Source organism: Empidonax traillii, unplaced genomic scaffold, assembly GCF_003031625.1.
Source record: "Empidonax traillii isolate 1590-97213 ecotype Southwest subspecies unplaced genomic scaffold, ASM303162v1 scaffold423:size1405600, whole genome shotgun sequence".
In the NCBI taxonomy this organism is placed as follows: Eukaryota; Metazoa; Chordata; class Aves; order Passeriformes; family Tyrannidae; genus Empidonax; species Empidonax traillii.
Window position 1 is genome coordinate 1180239 of NW_020955616.1, and position 21353 is coordinate 1201591.

Below are 21353 nucleotides of genomic sequence, written 5' to 3' on the forward strand. Positions count from 1 at the left end.
ATCAGACTCTTCTGAAAAATACCCTTTAGAAATGTTGTTTAAAGTGTGATCCAGCTTGATCGTTTTATGTCACTAACAAGTTACATAAATCCAATTACTCACTCATAAAAACAACTCTGAAAAGTGAACTTCTAAGGCTGGAAAAGACCTCTAAGATAGTAAAGTCCAACTATTAATCTAACACTGCCAGGTCCACCATTAAATCATGACCATAAGTAACACATCTACACATTTTTTGAACACTTCCACATGTGATGATTCCATATTTTTATATGAAGGAGAATATGAAAGTGGCAGATCCTTGTCCAGAGCCCACATATTTTCAATTACATGGATTTCAGACCCCTTTAACTTACTCAGAATCTGTGTTTATACAGTGTAATAGTTATTGGAGTGAATAAGGTTTTGAGAACCTGGTAGGTGGCTGCATTTGATGTATGCTGTTATTTAGGAAATTTTTTAGATTTCTTTAGATACTATTGAAAAGACAACTATAGGTTCCACAAGTTGCGCGTCTATAAAAGAACGCACTGCAGATGCACAGTTACATAAATTCAAACTTTACCTCGAAAGCAGTTTGGCAGTCACTGAGTCCTGGATGCCCAAAAGTTTTTCATGCCAACAGGCCTGGAAAACTGAACACTTTTTAATACCTAACCTTCAAAGGAACCAGAAAAAGAGGCAGTAATCTCTCCAAAGTGACCTACTCAGGTCCAAGTTAAAACATTCTTACCAATCAGAGAGGCTTTCTGCCTTGGCACAGTGCAGTTGGAGGTGCTTTTTTATTGTAAAAAGAAATTAGAAGAAGGATGCACAGCCGCTTGTCTTTTATACCGTATTGTTATGCAGAGCTTTCACCCTGAATGTGTGAGACTTCTCTATTCAAACACACCCAAACTTATCTCTAGAAAGCAACAAGGTTGTAGTGAGAAACAGAGAATCATAGAACCATAGAATATCTCAAGTTGTAAGACACCTGTGATAATCATAGAGTCCCACATCCTGCTCCTCACAGAACTGCCTAACACTAAACTGTATGACTAAAAGCATTGCACAGATGCTCCTTGAACTCTGACAGGCTTGGTTCCCTGATTACTTCCCTGGGGAGCCTATTCCAGTGACCAACCACCTTGAATGATATCTCTCCTATTCCTTAATCTGTGTCACTGTGCACTGGAGTGGAAGCTTCATGGTGTCACAAGGAGAGGTAGAAGGGAAGAGAGAGGTGCTATAACTTGGTGATGAGTACTCACACCAGAGGTGACTATGACAAAACACTGCGGTAGAATATGTACCTGATGCTTGTCAAATTCTTTTGAGTCTGGGTAGTTGGTTTATCATTAGCAGAGTTTACTGTCAAACATAAGACCATATGCTCCGTGTTTCTCGGAAACCAAGCTAAACCAAACAACATAAGTTTTGCATATAATCCATTTTGAGTTTACTTTTTTGAACTGGCTTTGTAGATTCAATTAGTTCTGGTCATTTGATGCTATGTAAGAAGAAAGATCGAGAAAGTTCTGCCCCAGAGTGCCAAATTTGAATAATTTATCCTATGTTATAATATTTTGTTTACAACGGTTTAACTGACACTTTGTCTGCTATTAGATTCTTTCCTCAGAAGTTACTTTTTATGGTGACTGCTCAATTCTAGTCTATCAGAATGATGTAAAATTCCTTCTATTGTTAGCATTAATGGGTCTTGTTTTTACAGGTGTCAACTTGTTTATTTCTTCAGTTTTGGTTCCTTATTCCAACAGATATCTTAAATGGGTTATGTATGTTTCTTGTCATACCAACCAGGTTTTCATTCAAAAACCTAAGGATTACTTGTATCTCCAACATATGACTGAATATCTAAGACATTGAAAACTCATGAAAAAAATTATAACAGTAGTAGTAGTAGTAGTAGTAGTAGTAGTAGTAGTAGTAGTAGTAGTATTTTTGTGAGGTTTTTTGTTTGTTTGCCAAATCTGGATTTTAACAGGCAACTGTCTACTTTGCCTTTAAGAAAAGGGTCAACAGATTACAGAAAACTGGTGGTAAGGGGAATATAGTGCTCCTTGTCATCATAAGTCCCAGGGGAAAGAAAAATCTCTTGATATATAATGGACAACAGAAAGGGACTACAGTTGTGAGGATATATGCTACATAAAGAGCATGGAAATCTTAGAAACATACCTTCAAAGATATAAATATTTTTACCAAAAGTTTGTAAGATACTGGCTATGAAACAAAAATATCTACAAATAGAGATTTCAACCATCTTGATTTATAATACAACAACAGAGAAATACTCTCAAAAGAACCATTTATTGCTATACCAACGGCATTATGAAAAAAAAGGAACTGATTTTCTAGACTTTGTCTGAAAGAAGACCAGACTTTAAGCACAAACATGCTTGATCAATCTCATAAGTTTCTACAATGAAATTATTTGCTTTGTAAATGAGGAAAGAGCAGTGAATACTGACTGCCGTCTAATTAGATTTCATTAAGACTTTTAGCACTCTTTCCCGGAAGATCCTCATAGGGAGACAACTATACATGGAGAAAGGAAATGGCTGGAAGTCCTGGTACCTGGATGAGATCCTTCTTCACTATGAGGGTGGTTGGGCACTAAATCAGGTTGCCCACAGAAGTTGTGGACAACCATCCCTGGAAAAAAAACAAAACCACCAAAAATGGATACAGGTTGCTATACTGACTCACAACTCTGACAGTAATTATTAAGCAATTATTAGAAAATCTGATGAACAAAACTCCACTTGTCATAGCTTATTCTGCACCCACTCCAATGATTTCAGATGTAAAGCAGAGCAAAATCTGACTCAGTGTTGCCCAGTAGCATTTTATCCTTGTTAAAGAACTTATTATTCTCCCAGTAGTAGATTAAAATAGCTCATCTCAGCACACCCAGAAAGAACACAGGTTTCGCCTAGGGCGTGTTACGTGCCTTTGTATTTGAAAGCATATAAATAGAATTTTTCAGGCCTCACAACTGACTGTCCTCATTTGCTTTCACTGCCATTTGCAGGAAGAGCACTGAGTCTGCTGGGACTAATCCTGTGTCAGCAGGAGCCCCCTCAAACCCACAGCTCAGAAGAACATAAAACAATATCTTAAAGGGCTTTATTTATCCAGGATGGCAGTGTCCATTTTCAATGTTCGGTAATGACAAAATGTTTACTCCGTTTGATGGTGAAGGAAGACCAAGAACCTTGTCTTTTTCTTGAGTTTTAAAGTGGACTCTCATTCTTACTATCATAGTTAACAGTCACACTGTTATAACTGTATCCAGCCGCTGTTACTACTCCCTGACACAAAACTCATGTCTATCCAGCTTTTTAACATACTATACAGAGATGTAAAATATGTCTCCACGAGTCAATGGTGGTATCATAAATACTTTATTATGGGATATTAATGAAAGGGACTGCCAAGGTATCCATCATACCAGCATAGCAGAGGGCCCATAAAATGCTAATAAATCAAATAATCTTAACCGCCTGTCTACTATAAGCAACATATAAAAACGTGGTGTTTGTCAGATATATGGGTCTGTGTTCTCTTAGTCCTGGACATTGCTGACACATATAACAAAAATAGCCAGTATAATGACCTTATCAAGTGTTACCAATCTCTGTTTATATACCACAAGTCCCTGCATGCATGGTACGAATTGCAGGCATCATAAAGGCACATCTGTTAGCTGAGTAATGCCACCTACCATATGCTCCATGAAAAGATGTATAGAGGGAGAAGTTAGCTGTGAGGTTGCTAAAACAGACTGGAGTGACTGCACATCCCTGGAAACCTGAAGAAAGATGCTGCAGAAACACCAGAATCCATCAGCTCACAGACTGCTTACATATATTTCCAAGCATGAGTCATGGTTTCTAAACTTAGTAGCCACCTTTAATGTCTTTTATAAAGAAGAGAATTTTCTGGGGCCGCTGCCTATTTTTGTACATGCAGGCCTATACAATGGATGTTTACCATACATACACCAAGTACAGATAACCTGCCCCCCGTAGTGCAAAAATTCTTATTCTATGAGAAGCATAGAATAAGAATTAGTTTCTCTAAACCACCAATAAAACTTTGAGAGATGTAACTTCAAAAAAGTTAAATATGGCACGATTTTACAGTGCAATTATGATAACTGGATGAAATGTAGAGAATAAATGCATTACATAAAACTGAAACCACACTGATAACATGATGCATTCTGCTGGGGAACAGGAAGGATCTCTTTGATTCATTTAATTTCAAAATCTAGAAGACACTTTATTTAAAATAGAAATTACGTATCTAACCAAAATCTAATGGGAATTTTTCAACAAATTTTATACAGATTGTTGTAATATATTCCTTTTGTTTTAGATTTAGACTAGGTGTTCTGCTATATAAGAAAAAGGACTCACTTTTTTCTTAATGGTTAGATAAGCACTATATCCTTTACAACAGAGGAATGTATTTTGACTTTCACCACAATTGTTCGTTGAATTCAAAATAGAAAAGAAAAAGAGTAATAATACTGATACATTAAAACATTGGCAAGTTGAACCATGTACATTTTCTAATTCATTAAAATGCAGACTAGAACAAGTACACACATTCTTTCTCTTCCAGGAAAAAAAAAAAAAAAAAAGGGAAAAAAAAGGAAAAAAAAGGAGACAGGCTTTGGAAAGTAAGCCTAGTACTTTACAGAAAGAATATAGGCTAAAGTACTGGTTTTTTATATTCAGTTAAAAAAAAATCTCAAAAACCAGTTACAGAAGGGCACTGTGTTGCTCAAACTTTTAAACTGGTTCTGTTGTCATTAAAAATGACTTAACTTTCCAAAAATACAAGCCATACTGCCTCTAAAGTTTAAAAAAAGATGTTGTGGAACATCCATACTTATTTCACTTGCTCTGTCTCTGTGTTCAAGATTTCAGATTTTTAATTTCTTTCTCACATTTTTCTTGAATTTAAAATATTTCCTCATTTAAAAGAGTGGAAACACATATAAACTTTTATTTTTTTTTTTGTGCTTTCTGCATTTTTTAGTCATAAGGAGGAAAAAACACCAATTCTTTAAAGCTATAATGATTCTCCCATATCAGTTAATCAGTGAGTAAACTGAGCATATAGTCTAACTGAAGTTCACTTCATAGTTTGCTAATGTTTATATTTTTTAGGGAAAGATTGTGCTCATAGATGCATGATGTGTCATGGAGCTCCAACTTGTGGCACATATTGGGCACTATCTTTTAACAATTAAACTTGCCAGATATTGTTAATCCAAAGCAAAGACTGGTTTTCACAAAATATTTATGATGTGCTCATCTCTAATGCACATACCTCTAAAAAGAAAGGAAAGAAATGAATGAATAATCAGCTTGCTCAACCTCCATATAGAAAAAAACTTCAGAAAAAGTTGCTGTCCAGTTTTGAGGATTAAGTGCTATGAAGGGGACATGCAAGTCCAGTCAGAAACTGAATGGATAGTTTTATGCTGCCATGTAGAATCTTTCCTGGGAGGCTATCATCAGTTTTTGCATAGTATGAAACAAACACGAAGACCCAGAAATGTATAATATTAAGTACAGATATTTTATTGGGTTTTGGCTACATTCAACTGTGTTGTAATGTTTACATAGACCATACACTAGTAAGTAGTCATGCTTCTTTAAATTTACATTTGGCATGTTCAACTTAAGGTGCTTGCTTCTCCTACCTTCATTTCAGCCATGGAAAATAGCAAAGAATGAACAAAATTAATTGAGACAACCCTAAGTGTCAAGAAAACCCCAAATCTTACTACTTGGCTCTTCAAGCAGAATTTTTCTAAGTCTCGGAAATATGTCAAGTGCGGGTCTTTGGTGCACAAGTTGAACATCAATGTGTTAAGGGAATCCAAAGGACTGTTAACTGTTTTAATTATTATTTTCACTATCTGGGGTCTTGAGCTCAGTAACTTTGTCATGTGTCTTCTTTGACTAAATAAATTGTCCTTAAAACAGGAGGCTAGATCTTCTTAATGCATGCCTGGAAAACAAAGAGGGATGAATGAGATGAATCTAAGCATGCTCACAAAGCATTTAAGATTATAGAAATACATCCTTCAGGTTCTGTATCTTATTGTAGTTCTGCTATATGTCTCCATAGCTTAGCTATTAATAAGAAAAAAAAAAGTTTAACTTTTTTACAGTACAGATTAATTTGCTACTTGCTATTTCCTGTTCTTTGTCTCTTAAATCTTAAAAGTTTGAGAACAGCACTATTATTTAGGAAAGCAATGACGTTTAGTGCAACTTTGGTGGTTTTTTTACATTCAAACCCACCTAAAAAAACCCCAAGGAAACATTACCACTAAATCTTCACTACTCCAGAGGAATAGTAATGTGAAGTTGTTTGAGACCTTTCATGTTTCCCCATCCTTCCACGCACATTTCTCATTAGGAGAAAACAAATGCAAGCCTGATTCTTCTTTATTTTACATAGCAAGGGTTTTGGGAAATGAGAGGGCAAGTTACCCTTTCTCTTGCATCTCTGTTTCTACAATAGGTTAGTAGCCACAAAAAGTTCACTGTCCTTTATGGGCTGCTAGAGTGACCAAGCAGGTCACTTATAGCACACAGCTCATGACTTATCTGAAGTTCATAGCATCATCCACACACTCAGCATGGTTTTATTCCAAAAGGGGACTTGCATATGTAGCAATACTATCTGATATTATTAGACATACAGGAAAAATTACTAATGAATCAAGTTTGACATAGCAGATACTAGATATCCATCTCACTGGTTCCTACTTTTTCATTACTAATATAATACTCAAGAATCATTGTGGAATTATAGGAAAAGTAAGCCACAGCCAGACTTCTTAAATTTCAAATATAAAAATGTATTAAGGACGACAGAATTAGCAATCAAAAAAAAAAAATACTTACTGCCCAGGAAGAAAAATCCAGGAATGGAAAGATGAGTAATGTCACAATTTGCTTGTAGAACGATTCAAACACGAAAGCTTACATTACAATTGTGGGAATACCAAAGGTGAGAAAGACGAAACCTGAGCTGCTGTAAGCTGAGAGCGAGCTTTTGTTTAAGCATGGCCTGACAGATCGTAGGTAACGAATATATTTGCCTGGCTGGTCTGTATAAAAATCTTGTTTGATAGCAAGATGACATGATGCGGCCTGAAAGAAAAATCGCCCCTTCGGCATTTGCTTCATGTTACAAGGGAAATTACATTTAGCAAAGTGAAAATATTAAAAAACACTCCTATTCCTCCCTCCCACCTGGAAAGGTGCAAATGGGGCAAGCACAGAGAGGGAAGAAGCCACAGCAATCCCCTTGATGAGGAAGGCTGTCCTAACATTCCTTACAAGTTTCCCCAACTGATTCCTCACTCATTTGTGCCTATCCTATAGCTTATTTCTATTATAGTCATGATTGAGGCCTCCAGGCTATGCCAAGGCTGAGAAGCCCCAGTCCAAAGCCCGACAGAAGACCTGGTGACAAGAGCTTGTCATTGCTTTGAGAGCAGGACTGTATTGGATCTGCACTCCTGTAAGATCAGGTATAAGTTTCTCACAGCCCCAGAATGGCTCTTTTACAAAGGCAGGGCTTACCAGAAGCTGAATTCCCACTTTTGCTTCTAGCAACGTGTCTGTGGGACTCGAGCACTTATTCCCTCTTGTTCCATCATTCCAGTCAGCCCACCTGCATGTTTCCCTTCCAGCTCTCTTTGTCTCCTTACCCATAACCAGAGCTAGCTTGTGGTTTTCTGGGCACCTGTGGGGGGCCAGCCAGGCAGTCCCCAGACAGCAGCATCTGCTCTCCAGCTGAGGTCAGCATAATGCCAGGGCCACTTTTCCCAGATGCCCTGGCTGCCAGCCTCCTGCATCAGGGAGAGGAGGTGGCAGGGCTCCAAACAGCGAGGCTCCAGTCTCCCAAACAGCCCCAGTCCTGATGAGGGTTCCAAACAGGACCTGCCATGGCAGCAGGGAGGAGGGGAGGTTGGGTGGAGTCTAGCAGCCTGATGGCCCAGCACTGCAATGCCCAGCAACATGTCCCATGGCATGGTGCCATCTGCTGAGTTCACACTGGGGTGAGAGCTCAGGGTGTGGGGGCAGAGTCCCCTTGCTGGGAGAGTGGATGGCTTCTGAGAGCTGCCGCTTGCATGTGAATGCAGGCTCTGCCAGGAGGATGTCTCCTCCCACTGTTCACAATGCTGGGAAAAGGGAAGTATGGATAGAAGAGTATTTCTGGGGCTGCTGCAGTACCTCATTTTGCCCCATTGCAGCCATCAACCACGCTGCTCAGGGAAACTGTGCATGACCAGGAGCTCCCCCAGGCCTGGACTCAGCTGTCTGCATTGCCACTTTTTAGTGGTACCCCCAAATCTTTTATCAGCACTTCAAGAGGTGGTCCAGACCAGCAGCCCTTCCCCATGGAAAGCTTTCAGGCCACCACCCTCTTCTGGAGAATGAGAGAGCTCAGTCATACAGATGTGCATCTCTCTGTGGCTTGTGGTAAAGAGGCAGCTTTTCCCTTGGTGGGACTGGGAAGGTGCTGTGCTGCCCTACGACCTTTGCCAGTGTCTTCAGTAGTTTTCTCAGTGATAATGAAGGAAAACTCTTGCTCCTGTCTTTGATTACTTCGCTGTGGTTTCTTGCCTCCAGCTAGTGCTTCAGGAAGAAGCTGTGCTGAGTTTTCCATCTCTGTGTGGATATCGCAGAAACATTGGAGCATCTCATGGAATGCTAGACACCTTCATTGGAGCAGCAGATTCCAACTCTTAGGGGCATGCCTAAGAAGTGTTTTCAAAATAGTCTGTCCACATAAACAGTCACATGAAAAATGTTAATGAGCAGTGTGTTCATTCATTAACAGCAAAATCTAAATAAGTATCGCTTTTGTTGTAGTTTGGGTCAACTAAAACAAGCAAATAAGATTTCTGTCGCATAAACTCAGCAGTGCACTGTCATGATCATAATCCTTTCAGTCCAGAAGAGAAAAAGCAACAACAGATATCAGAGATTACTTTTCAGAAAATTAATTTAGGTCTTAAGCATTTCTTTTATCAGTAAGCTCTTTAATTTCTGTCGGTATCCATAAACTCCATTTAGTAATTGTGTAAGAATCATCCTAGGTGTACTGAGTGTGTGGTTCACTTACATCACTCACAGCTGTTTTCTAGCATAGCCAGATATGGAAAATTTTCCAACTCCACAAATGTGTAAAATATAGTTACAGTTACTAACACCTAAAGCTGGTTACCATAAAACTGTCTTTAATTGCTTGGACTGCAAATATTTAAGCAGAACATATAAATTCACTAAAAGGCTAATTGCTCTTATTACCTCTTTTATGTAACCATGAAACCTTTTCATATTAAGATAGGCTATTTTATTTTTATTTTACTTTTATGTCCAATATCCAAACACAATTATGTCTCATAAAGACACTAACAAACATCTACTGTTTTTCCAAAGCCTTAATCACATCTTATTTGCATATGCATGGTTGCAAATGCAACACATACCTCTGGAGAGTCAACATTTCCTTTTATTCCATTGGGCTACTGGTAATCCAGTGTACTCTCTATTATTTCCTGATAGCATAGATCACAACCAGCTTGGACGCAAGGGTACACAAAGACACCTTGTGCTGGCAAGGGGAGAATTCCTGCAGATGAGTATGGACATCGATGAAGATGATCTCTCCCTCCTCTTCCTCCACATCTTGTGAAATATTATGTTTCTCTACAGTAAAGTCACGAAATTATACCACAAACATATATACTTAGGCTAGGACTGTGTCTCATCTGGTTAATGTCAGTGCAGATGTTTCTACAATGCACAGGGTTACACTATGCAACGTACTAACCTGTACATGCTTAGTAGTAGTATCACCTCTCTCATTTAGATGGGGAAACAGGGCAGGAGTGATCCAAAGCACACATCAAGTAAGTTGTGTCTGGGTAGAGCTACCCTTCTCTACCATTTTTTTTCCAGTCTCCTGTAATTAGAAAATGTAATAGTTACTGTAATGAGGATAGCCAAATTTATGTTCATATAACAAAGTTGAATTTATGGGGACAAGTTACATCTGTTTTTTAAAAATCTTCTCTCTTCTGAAATTATATGTGAAGTCCCAGCATGGATAACATTTTATTTCCCACAAGCTTTCTTTTCAATCTTTTCTAATTATTTTAACATCAGGCTTTGTGAAGTAGATGAAGAACCAAAATACAACATTCACTCTACCTTTAATGATTCCATGTCAGCTAACCTCTAATTAAAAGTGAATTGCACCATGTTAAAAGGATAGAAAATAAGGCTGGGTAAGAAAGAATGGTACAGTGAGAGTTAAATCACTGAAGTCTGGGGCAATTTCCCTATTTCTGCTTGCCTGCCTTTTTCATGACTGTTACTTAGGAATGTTCACCTCAGCTCTAATCACAAGTATGTTCCATCTAATGTCTAGCAGTGGTACCAATATTTCAGATAAGAGTGCAAGGCACATGTGGGATAATCTGTTACTTTAATAGTTAGAGGTGGGTGTAGGCTCTGCAGCAACAAAAACAATATCCTTTTCATATTTTTTGTCATAATTAAATAAATTTACTTCGAATGTAATTGATAGCTGAGAAACAACAAATCCCATTTTGCTTCTTTTCATTTCAGAAGCTTAGGGTGGTCACAGTCTCTCTATTTCAAAGCCAAATTTTGTAGAAAAAAAAGTATTTTATCAACTTTGTTTCTCTCCCTAATTTTGTTGACTGGTGATAGCTTTTGGTTTTGATAAAGATTGAACATGTTATTCTTTTGTACACTTTTATTTTTCTTCTAACTCTTTTCTAATCCACAAGAGTAATTTAACATATCTCCATTCAGTTACTTGTAAGAAAGAAAGTATAAAAAAAAATTAAATGCAGACTTTAATTCTATTGATGATTGGGTTTAGATTTTGCTGTTATAGAATACTTATTTTACTAGAAAAAAAGTTTTAAATTAGACTCTAATAATACTGGAGCATGTGGGAAGATCTTCACTAAAGATGACTGTGGTGTTAAGGGAGCATATGGTGTGCAATATGTCAAAAAGATCTTGATGATGAAAGTACATAAATTGTGAAAGATACACAAAACTGTAAAATACGGATGTTCTATTTTTTGTAAATATTTGTTGTGTTGAAGATTTGAAATCTGAAGCAGCCTTTAAAAAAAAAAAAATCAGATCAGTAAGAATGTTTAATGTTTAGACCCGTACCCACTGTAAACACAATCAGCTCCATGTTTCCCTTCAGGACGGTTCTTGAGCCGCAAGTTACCTAGTGCACTAGAACAGGGAAGCCTGTGCTAGATCCATACGAGTCCAAGTGACCCTGAGACTTTGCAACATAGGAACATGATATTTACTTATCGCAGGACAAAATAAGATGTAAGATGCTTAGCTGCTATTTTTTTCATGTATGGTATAGACCAATCCCATGGCCTCTGCTACACAAGCCCAGTGTCTCTTTACAACATTCCTAGAAAAAACATTTGGCTGCACAGCGCAGAAATATGAGAACTACTCATTGTCCATCGTCTGATAGACAAAAGGAGTTTCCACAAATGAAGAATCAGGTATTTCTCTATGTAACCCAGATTCAAGGAGGCCTTATGGAGTCACGGACACATGAACACTAACAGTAAAATGTTTTCCTTTAAACAACAGTTTAAAGGTGTGTCAACAGCTCTGACACCCAGATGGCTCTCCATGGATTTACCTTGAGTCTGGTAGGGCCTACAGTAAGGTATCACTAATAAACTTTGCTGGATAAAAAATGATTATGAGTACAGACATTGTAGACTGCAACATTGCCCAACTTGTGTCTAACCTGTTCCAGGCATGTTTATTAGTCAGTTTGACTGTATTTTATTTTTTTGTGGTACAAAACTGATGCAGCTTTCATGACATACCACTGGAGAGTAACCAAAAGACTACCAAGGTAAGGAAGAACTCTGGATTACTCTAGCTTAAAGGTCATTTAAAAATAGAAAGCAAACTGATTATAATAAACAAAATGGGCTTGGGTTTTTAGCCTGTAGCGATATGCATAATAATTTCTAGTCTCCTCTATGAAAAAGTGAACTGTAAGTCCATAAGCCAAAGTGGAGGTCACTAATGAACGTGCTTAATGTCGTGTGTCTGCTTCCATCACTGGTTCTTGCTGGGTTAACCCCTAGAGGGACATCACAGGACAGGTAGGATGTGAACGAAGAAATAAGAGAAAACTTGTCTAGGTCAGAAAATGTGCCAGAAAATGTGACAATCTCCAGATGAGAACTGAGAGAGCAACAAAATTACTAAGAACATGGCAGTATAAACCTACACTCTGCCATTTCCTTCTTTCTGGTATTTCTCCCTCACTCTGTTTGTGATAGGATGATTATGAAGGAGCAAACTCTGCCTGCAACACTGTGTGCAGTTTCGTTTTTGTTCAGTTTAACACTCTCATTACAAAAGCAATGGTAGCCCAAGACCATGTTCTCAATCAAAATGGAACAGACTTTTAAGAATAAAATATAAAGATTCTGTGCCTCTACTCATTGCAAATGCTTAACACGACTCACTACTTTGTTTTTCTTTTTCCTTTTTTTTTTTTTCTAACCATGTTGCAGCATTAGGACTAAATAGTGTAAATACTATGGAAAATACTCAATGAAGTATCTCCCATGGTCTTCCTATGAAAACTAATTTAAACTGCCTTGACTATAAACAGTTTAAATTAAAAAAAAAAACCTGGGTAATGGTGGATGAAGGACGATGACAAACAGAATTTCATTACACAGAAGGAATTGTTCAGCAGGATCTCTGGGGATTAGTGTTTTATCTGGTCCCTATCTACTAACTTCTTCATTAGTAGTGCAAAAGAGAGAATATTGAAGTTTTAATGATGTTTGCATATGGAATTTCAAATATATAGATTAAGATATTTCAAATGTAGAGTGAAGTGAAAGATTAATGAAAGATCTAGAGAGGTGATAGGTAAGGCATTATTAGGATCAGGAAGAAATAGTGAAATCCTTTCACATATTGCCTGAGAAATCAGTCAGCATGAGAGAAAATGGAATTCCTTTGTAACCAAAACTTAACTTTCAGTGGAAGGTCTAGAGTTCAAATAAAATAATCTACAAAGACAATCTGTCTTCGTGGGAATTATTAGGTAGCAAAGATATGAAAAAGGGAAATGTCACACTAATTTCACTTCTGCTCTTAGTAACTTTCCTTCCCTGTTCAGAGTTTAAGACTAACATTGTTATATTTCCAAAAGAAAACTGGGAATATTGCTATGGCAAGGCGACTGGAAGACAACAAAGGTGAGAACCCAAAGACAGTCTGGAACAAGTATGATATAAACCTTGAATACATTGCTGCCACTACTACCGCGGTATTGTCATATTCACTAGAGGTATTCACATACCAAGTATAAGCTCACTAGTGAAGACAGGAGCTTTAGATGATCTGTTGGTGTTGGTCTTTGCAACAAGATCTTTAAAATAGCTTCAGATGCTGCCTTATTTAAGCCAGTGCTTTCATTCTTATTGCCACTAGTAAGGCTGAAATTCTGGGGGCAACAACTGAAGCAAAAGCAAGAAGTAAAAAGCTTATTCATGGTGTTCAGGGTAAGTCACCTGAATTTTCTGTCTTTTAATGAGCCAACCCAGCTACAGTGCAAGAACAAGAAATTTAGCACAAAAATGTAGCATGCATAGATCAGTGGGTACACAAAGCCACAACAAATAAACTCATGTTATTTCTATTCACGCTAATGTAGTGCATCTCTGGATATAAAACATCACAGTCGTTCTTGATGAGGATGTCATGCATGAAATGCAAATTATAAACTAGTTCCAAACAGCAAAAATGCAAACCCGTGCATAGCAACACAAGGAAATAATATTGATGAAATTGCTCTTATTGAGTATATTCTAACATTTTCCATCTAATGTCTCAAATTAGTCAAGGAAATTATGTTTAATTGAATTTTATGGTTGTTTTCTTTTTTAAATCAGTGCTGAATAAGATAATTCTTGACTAAGTTCTTTATTCATAGATGTGTAGCTGAATGCTCCCATTGAGCAAACAGCTTATGAATAATGTGAAGGAAAATATTTGTCTACTGTATGTCAATATTTTAGCAGTAGCAGTTGTTTTTTTTTTTTGATGGGGGAGGGGGTGGTGAATGGCACATAAAATATTCTGGAAGTCTGTTTTATCCTGTAAAGTTTTGCAGGTTTTTTTGTGTTTTCTTTAATAGCATTTAAAAGGTATGATTAATAAAATTTTTAACTTTGCATTGTTTACACCCTATTGGAGTTAATATATGAAATTCTCCACAATAATGCAAGCAGTATCACTTCATTATTAGTTATGCTAGATCAACAATATATGCTGCGACGAAATGGAAAACCCAAGGAAATAAATTGTTTAACCCTGCAGCAGTTATTTGGGAGCCCAGAGAGATGCAAGTGACAGAGTAAAACAAGTAGGTTCAGTACTATATTATCTTGGTTCAAAATGAGAAATTTTAATCTGAAATGTTACTGTTTCCCCTTTTTTCATGAGCAGTAATTCTCTCATAAAAGTTTAAAAGGAAATGATAATAAGTTCCCAGAAAGAGAGGCTGGAATTCCTAAAGGTGGCTAGCAGGTGAGCACAGCTAAAGGGCCTGGGAGTCCCAGGCTGGTGTTTCTTTATGAATCATTCTCATACAAACTCTCCTTTCATCACTCAAATATGTGCTGTAAGGTAAACAAAGACAAGACACCATGGAGAAATATTAAATCATTTTGTGTTGAGAGTGGTAATGTGCCACAGGGCTGGTGTATTTCTACTGACAGTCAGAGATTTGCCTTTCGTATTCATTTTTCACTTTATTTATTGATCTCATGGCTGGACTGAGACAAAACAAGATACTTACACATGCCTATTATGTCAGTTCCATGTGGCCATGACCTCTGCTCTTGATTAATGTCGCAGTAGAGGGGCTTCCCTTCCCTGTATTTTCTGAGAAGTGGAGATGCAGGAATATTCATGACCATCTACACTAGAGAGCTAATTTTGGCTCCCTTTGTTTCTCCTTTTTTTTTTTTCCCCTCAACATCTCCTTTGAGGATTTTATAAAGATATATTGAACTACTTTAAACCCTCTCTCTGCAAGGTACAGTGAGACAAGTAGTCAGGAGTCTGTAATTTCAGCAAGCAACGTAGCCCCAGACACGAGCAGAAAATTACTGCTGAATTTTACCAGAACCTTTGGGTTTAGAGGAGTTGTTACTTGCTACACAACAGCAGGGCAGTCCCTTAACATTGGCAAAATAATGAAATGTTTTATAGAGAAGAATCTGCATCCAGAGGAGCAAGATTTGGGGAACTTCTTGTAGTTCATGTTTAAAGCAGTCTCAGTAGTTAACTACACTTTCCTATTACTGGATCTCCTAAGAGAGCAGCATAATGCAAAGCTCTCCCTGTTGGTCTCATATGCTTACTCAAGGTTCAAGGGAACACTTAAACCAGCAGGATGTTTTCTGTGCACTCTTCATTCAAATGCATAGTAGACAAAGCAAGGACTGTTATTAAAGGGCTGCCTCTCTCTGAGAAGGAGGAGACTGGTTCCCTCCCACTATCTTTTGCTTGCGCTTGGTAGCCCTCTCGTGCAGTGGTTTGGCCTACAGGCTTTAAAGAAGTCACACACTCTTGCTAGTTCTGACATCTCTCCTTGCAGATGGCTGGAAAAGACTGCTCTGAAGGAGGGAGGTGATCTGAGCGATGCAAAACAACAAAGCAAACCTTTGTGAGGTTGTGACTTCTCTGTGTTTTGCCTGAGAAATAAAAATTTCCTTTCTTCACACTGGTTTCCTAACAGAACATTAGGAGCTCACTGCACTTCAGAGGGCAACAACTAACAACCCAGGCATTGGCTTGAAGGTGCTGATTATCATGTCCTGGTTATGGGACATGTGGTTATTCCCAGCATGGCGTGTCAGGAAAATTCTACACCACTTCAATTGTTCCAGTCCTGAAGGATAGGAAGACCTGTTGGTGTCAGTGTCTCTCCTCCAGACCAGGGCACAGAGGTGGAGTTCTGGGCTGATGCAGCAGGGATGCTGTGTGATTTCCATTTTTGCAGAACCTATAAAAGATCCCAAAATCTATATTAATATTAAGCAACATTCTGAAGATCTAATTCTGTGTTTGCTTTATAAAGTTTTCTTTAAAAAGAAAAAGAAAGTGTTTTGGTGTTGTATAAAAATGTGGTACTTTACAAAAGCAAAACAAAGTACTGTTATTCGTCCAACTGTTCAATAATATTATCTTCAGCAAAATACATAGCATCTTCCTTTGCTTTTATACTTCGTTACTGCTTGAATAAAAATAATTAATTGGTTCTTCTAATTGCCAATGAAAATAATGTAACTTTTATTGTAAAGCATAAGGGGAGATAATTCTTACAAAAACTTTGAGAAAAAGTCCTTGTGCTGGATTTACAAAAAATTCCAGCTGCAGGGGGCTGACATTATACAGCCCAAAGCCAGTGACTGTCATTTTATGATATGTGAGCACAACAAAGACTACAGCTGGCTGCTTTCAGGGCTAATAGAGGCCTTTTGGCTCATCTACCTGGCCAAGCATTTGTCAGGATATCACTTTTCTGTCCTTACCTTGAAGCCTGTTCAGTTCTTTTATGTCTTAACATGTTCATTTTATTATACTGAATTAGACTGAATGTCTATCCAAATCGAATGCCCTAATATCAACAGCATGCTTGTTAAGATCTGTGAAGAATTAGGTTAGAATTAGAATTAGGTGGAAGAAGCAGCATTTTACTCTCTCCTACATGTTTTCTCCCAATACCTGGGGCCTATTAAGGTTCAAGAGTACAAGACATTGTGAGATTTTTATTAGCTGGTGGTAGTGAGATAGAAACTTGATGTTAGTGGGTGTACAGCATGTCTCTGCTGATTCACTAATGCTCTAAACTATTATGGCAGCTTTCAGATTTAGTTTGTGAGCACTTCTGCTGAGAAGATCACTCCATCTTAAAATTACTTTAAAAATCTATTTTTAATCATATGCATAGTTTAAAAAGGTATTGTTAAGTAGTCTTCTTAGGTAAATAAATATTTACATTTCTTTTCCTGAGACATATTCACAAACATATTCAGATTTACAGTGATAATAACAACAGATTAACATTGACTGTCAGGATCTTTATAATGTCATGAAGACCACTGAAAAGTAATTATCCTCTGCTATGTGTTTATGTGTGATTGAGCTGTACCAATTCAAAACCAATGATGTCAGTGCAGTGCAGTCTCTGCTGAAGATTGAGATGCTCTGTCATCTTGATTTTGCTGATAAGATGGCCTCACAACTGACTTAAAGCATGCCAAGACTTGTTCTAATTACTGGTGATTAAAGCATTGCACACATGATTGAGTAAGTCCTCTTGCCCTGCTCTACCTATCTTGTGAATACCAGAAGAGGATCGGCTTTAAATTCTGCTGCTAATAGACCTTGCACTGCAGCTGCTTACACAGGACATAAAACAAACTGACATTTGCAAAGAAACCTGGCTGGTCCCACTCAGAATATGATGAGGGAAAACCAAAATAAAATATAAAGGGTATCTGATATGAATAGATTAATGAATGAATGAGTAGGAGTGACAGGAAAGAATATAACAGGGTAACACAGGAGCTGTGTTAATGAGAACAGCTCCCATTTCAGCCCACTTTTCTCTCAACTTTCTCAGTTCTTTTCAGAATATCTGTCTATTTGTAAATAGATAATTGCATGGATCAATATTGCATGTTTATATTCTTCCTTTTTAAGTAATTGCAGTTGTTCACATGACATTGGCCTGAAGAGCTTTCTTTTAAAAAGTCAGCAGTAAGTAACAAATCACTGAATTAACTAGATTTTTTTTTTTTTTAGGGTGTAAAAGCTGAGTTATCCCTAATAGATTGCTTGGAAGTTAGAAAATACAGCTCAGCTAATTATCTGTCATTGAGGAAATCCAGTGAAGCAAGAAAGTGAGGTTTGAAGGTACTGAAGGAAGATCAGGTTTGCTATGAGAAGTTGTGGTGGTTTTAATCTAGGCCTTCCCTGGTCACCAGTTTTTAACCAAGGAAGGGGCAGTGTTCCCAGTATTCCATATGATTTTTACGTAAATCGTGGTATAAATAAGAGGGGAGAAGCGGCCTTCGTTCTTCTTCTCTTCCACTGAAGTTCAGGAACAGTGGGTCCCTGCGTTGGTCTCGCTTATCTAAGGCTGAGGCCTGCAGCATCCACTGACCTGCCACGTGGAAGCTTGGAGAGTGCTGGCCGTGTCTGCCAATCCTGCTTACTAAGGGACGTGGTGAGATTTGTTTTACTGGTTATTTTACTAGTTCTCGGGTTTGATTGCGCATATCTACTCGGTGTCCCTTTTTGTTTCCTTTTGTCCCTTTTTCCCCTTTCCCTATCCCTTTGGGGGGGTGTTTGGATTCCCGTTTGCTGTGTACATAGCATCTTAACTGTAATATACATAAAATATATTTTTTATATAACTAGCTTGATTTTCGGGTTCTTCAATTTGCATAGTTTTTTTTCCTTTGCCCTGGGGGAAGTAGAAAGGGGGGAAGAGAGGAGCTGCTACTGGGGGGTTGGGCATTTGGCAGGGAGCCAAGTCTGAACCATCACAGAAGATGTTGAAGAAACCCAAGACAGTTCAATGTGGTAGTCATACAGTTTTAACTATTACCTGATTATATAGATATCTCTAGAAATCTACATCATCATGGGCAGAAAGGGGTTGTATGTTCAGATACCTCAGTGATAAACTTCCATGGAAACATTAGGCATTGCAACCCCAGCACATTTGCCCCATCAGGAGTCTTCATTTTAGGCATCTACTGTGTAAAAGTCTCCACCTGAGCTAGTTGTGTAATCTTCTTTCAAAAGTCAACAGAGTGAAGCAAGTGTTTCTAGGGCAGAGTCTTTCTCCTCTGTGTCAGAGCTCCACATTAGGCTAAGATGGACTGTGCTGAGCCTCCACCGACTGTAGTCACCACAGACTAAAGGAAACCAAGAGAATGAACTCAGATACAGACCCTGTAGGTTGCAGTCCTCCAAAGTCAGGTGAGATGGAAAAGACATAAAGGGGGATAACCAAAAATAACAATGAGGAAGGAGTTAAAGAAGTGTGATTCCTAGGAGTTGTATTTAAGACACTGGGTAATAGATTTTTTTCCCCTTTCAGTTCTAGAAAAAACCAAAACATTTGAGGTGGAAGGAAGAGTAGCTTAGCAGCTGTTTTGACCAAGAGACACGCTTTAAAATGGAAGACAAACGAGTTGGGATAAAAGGAAATAATTTGTTAATTTCTTGAATGATAGTGTCACCCACACAGTACTGTAAAACTGTACAGCTGAAACAGTCATTAGAAGAATTGTGTTAGAGAACTTTAGTATCATCAAAGTTTATAGACTTGCCTCAATAAATTCTGTAAAAAAGCAAACTCTATGTCTTAGATCACATCTGAACAGTGAATAAGTGGTTGCTATCTTGAATCCCCCTAAATTTAAATAAATGTTGATTGTATAAATCTTTACATTTTTACATTGTATAAATCTTTACATCTTTACTAGGCAACTTTAAGGATAGGGAGCAACTAAATTTAGATATAATGATACAGATAGGATTATTTAGGAGAAATATATTATGATAGGAAAGCTAAGGATATGTCACTGTAATGCATGAAAACTGATAGCAGGCTAATCATGCCAGGGGAGGATTTTTGTCATGCTTCACTGAAAGGGCAGATGCATTGTGGTTGTCTTTCACAGACAACAAAGAAAGAGTTTGGAATGATCTGTCCTTTTAGGTCAAGTAATAGGCAAAAGCAAAGAAAATTATCTAATCTTTACTTTTGTCTGCATGTACCTTTGACAGAGCAAAGGGAAGATAGAAAATAATTTTAACACTTCTTCTGTTTTGGAAGGCATGATATTTAGGGCCCAGTTTTCTGAACTGTTGAGGTGTCCTTCAGGAATGTGAATGCCTTCTTGGGCACTGTTGTCATCATATCACACAACTTCTTTGTAAACCTAAATCCTATCCCCTTCTACGGCACTTTGATGATAGAAATTTATAGAGTCACAAACCACATACAAAATCAGAACTGAAGGACTGTCATGGTTTAAGCCCAGCTGGCAACTAAGCACCAAGCAGCTGCTTGCTCAACTCTCTTGCAGCCAAAACTAGGACAGGGATCTACAGAGAAATTGAGTTCAACATCAGGGTATTCTCACAGGTGGTTCTGCCTGAGGGAATGTAGTTTAGATTTGGATAAGTATTCAAATGTAATGGCACCATTCTGTTGAATATTACAGCAAAAGCGGTGTATAGAAAACAGGTGAGATGTGAGGGACTGAATAAAGCACAAAGAGAATTGAGTCAATTTAAACTGAAGTCACTCTGAATGTGCATTCCATTAGTTTTCAGGATGATGTGCTTTGTCATTACAATCTTTTCCACAGTCAAAATGGGAAAGTTATTTTTGGCTAAAAATATTCAGCTAATTGCATGAGGATTAGTAAAAGCAAAGGGGAATTTCACATTGCCTTTTTTTTATTTTTAGACTGATGAAACATAACAATGACTTGTGTTGTTTATTTAAGAAGGTTTCCTGGCCACACGATTGTCCCTGATATAAATGTGGGGAATGCTTTCCTCTCTCCTCTAACCCAACACCCTCATATGCCTCTTTGGTTTTGTTTTCAATCCTAAATCTCTTTGATTAGATTCAGAACCATGAAAATTCTGCAGAATACTGTGAGGCTTATGTAAGTAACAGCATAGAAATCTGAAGTGTTCAACCTGGGGGTTGTATTGACAGCTTTTTGAGAGTTGGCTCTGGCTTCATATTCTGTTGTTACTCTCTACAAGAGCCACCTGTGATCTGATTTCTATTGATTTGCTAGGACTCTAAATTAATCCTGCAAGAAAACTTCGATCAAAATAACATCAAAACATTTTTGAATTGTGGGCCAGTTAACAGTAAACCAAACTATAATAAGGAGGGAAGAAAAGTGTACCTGCTTTGGGCTGTTTATAAAAGGCTTATGATTAAAGAATCATGTCTAAGATTCTGTGCAATCCCCTCACCTGAAAATAACTGATTTGTGAAACTCTGAGAGAGGTAAAATGATAAATGAATGGCTGTTGTGTAGGCTTATTGCCTACATAGAAGACATAATTGGAGATGCACACGGTTCTAGTATAAATGGAGATATTTCTTTTCTCAACCAGCCAATTTGG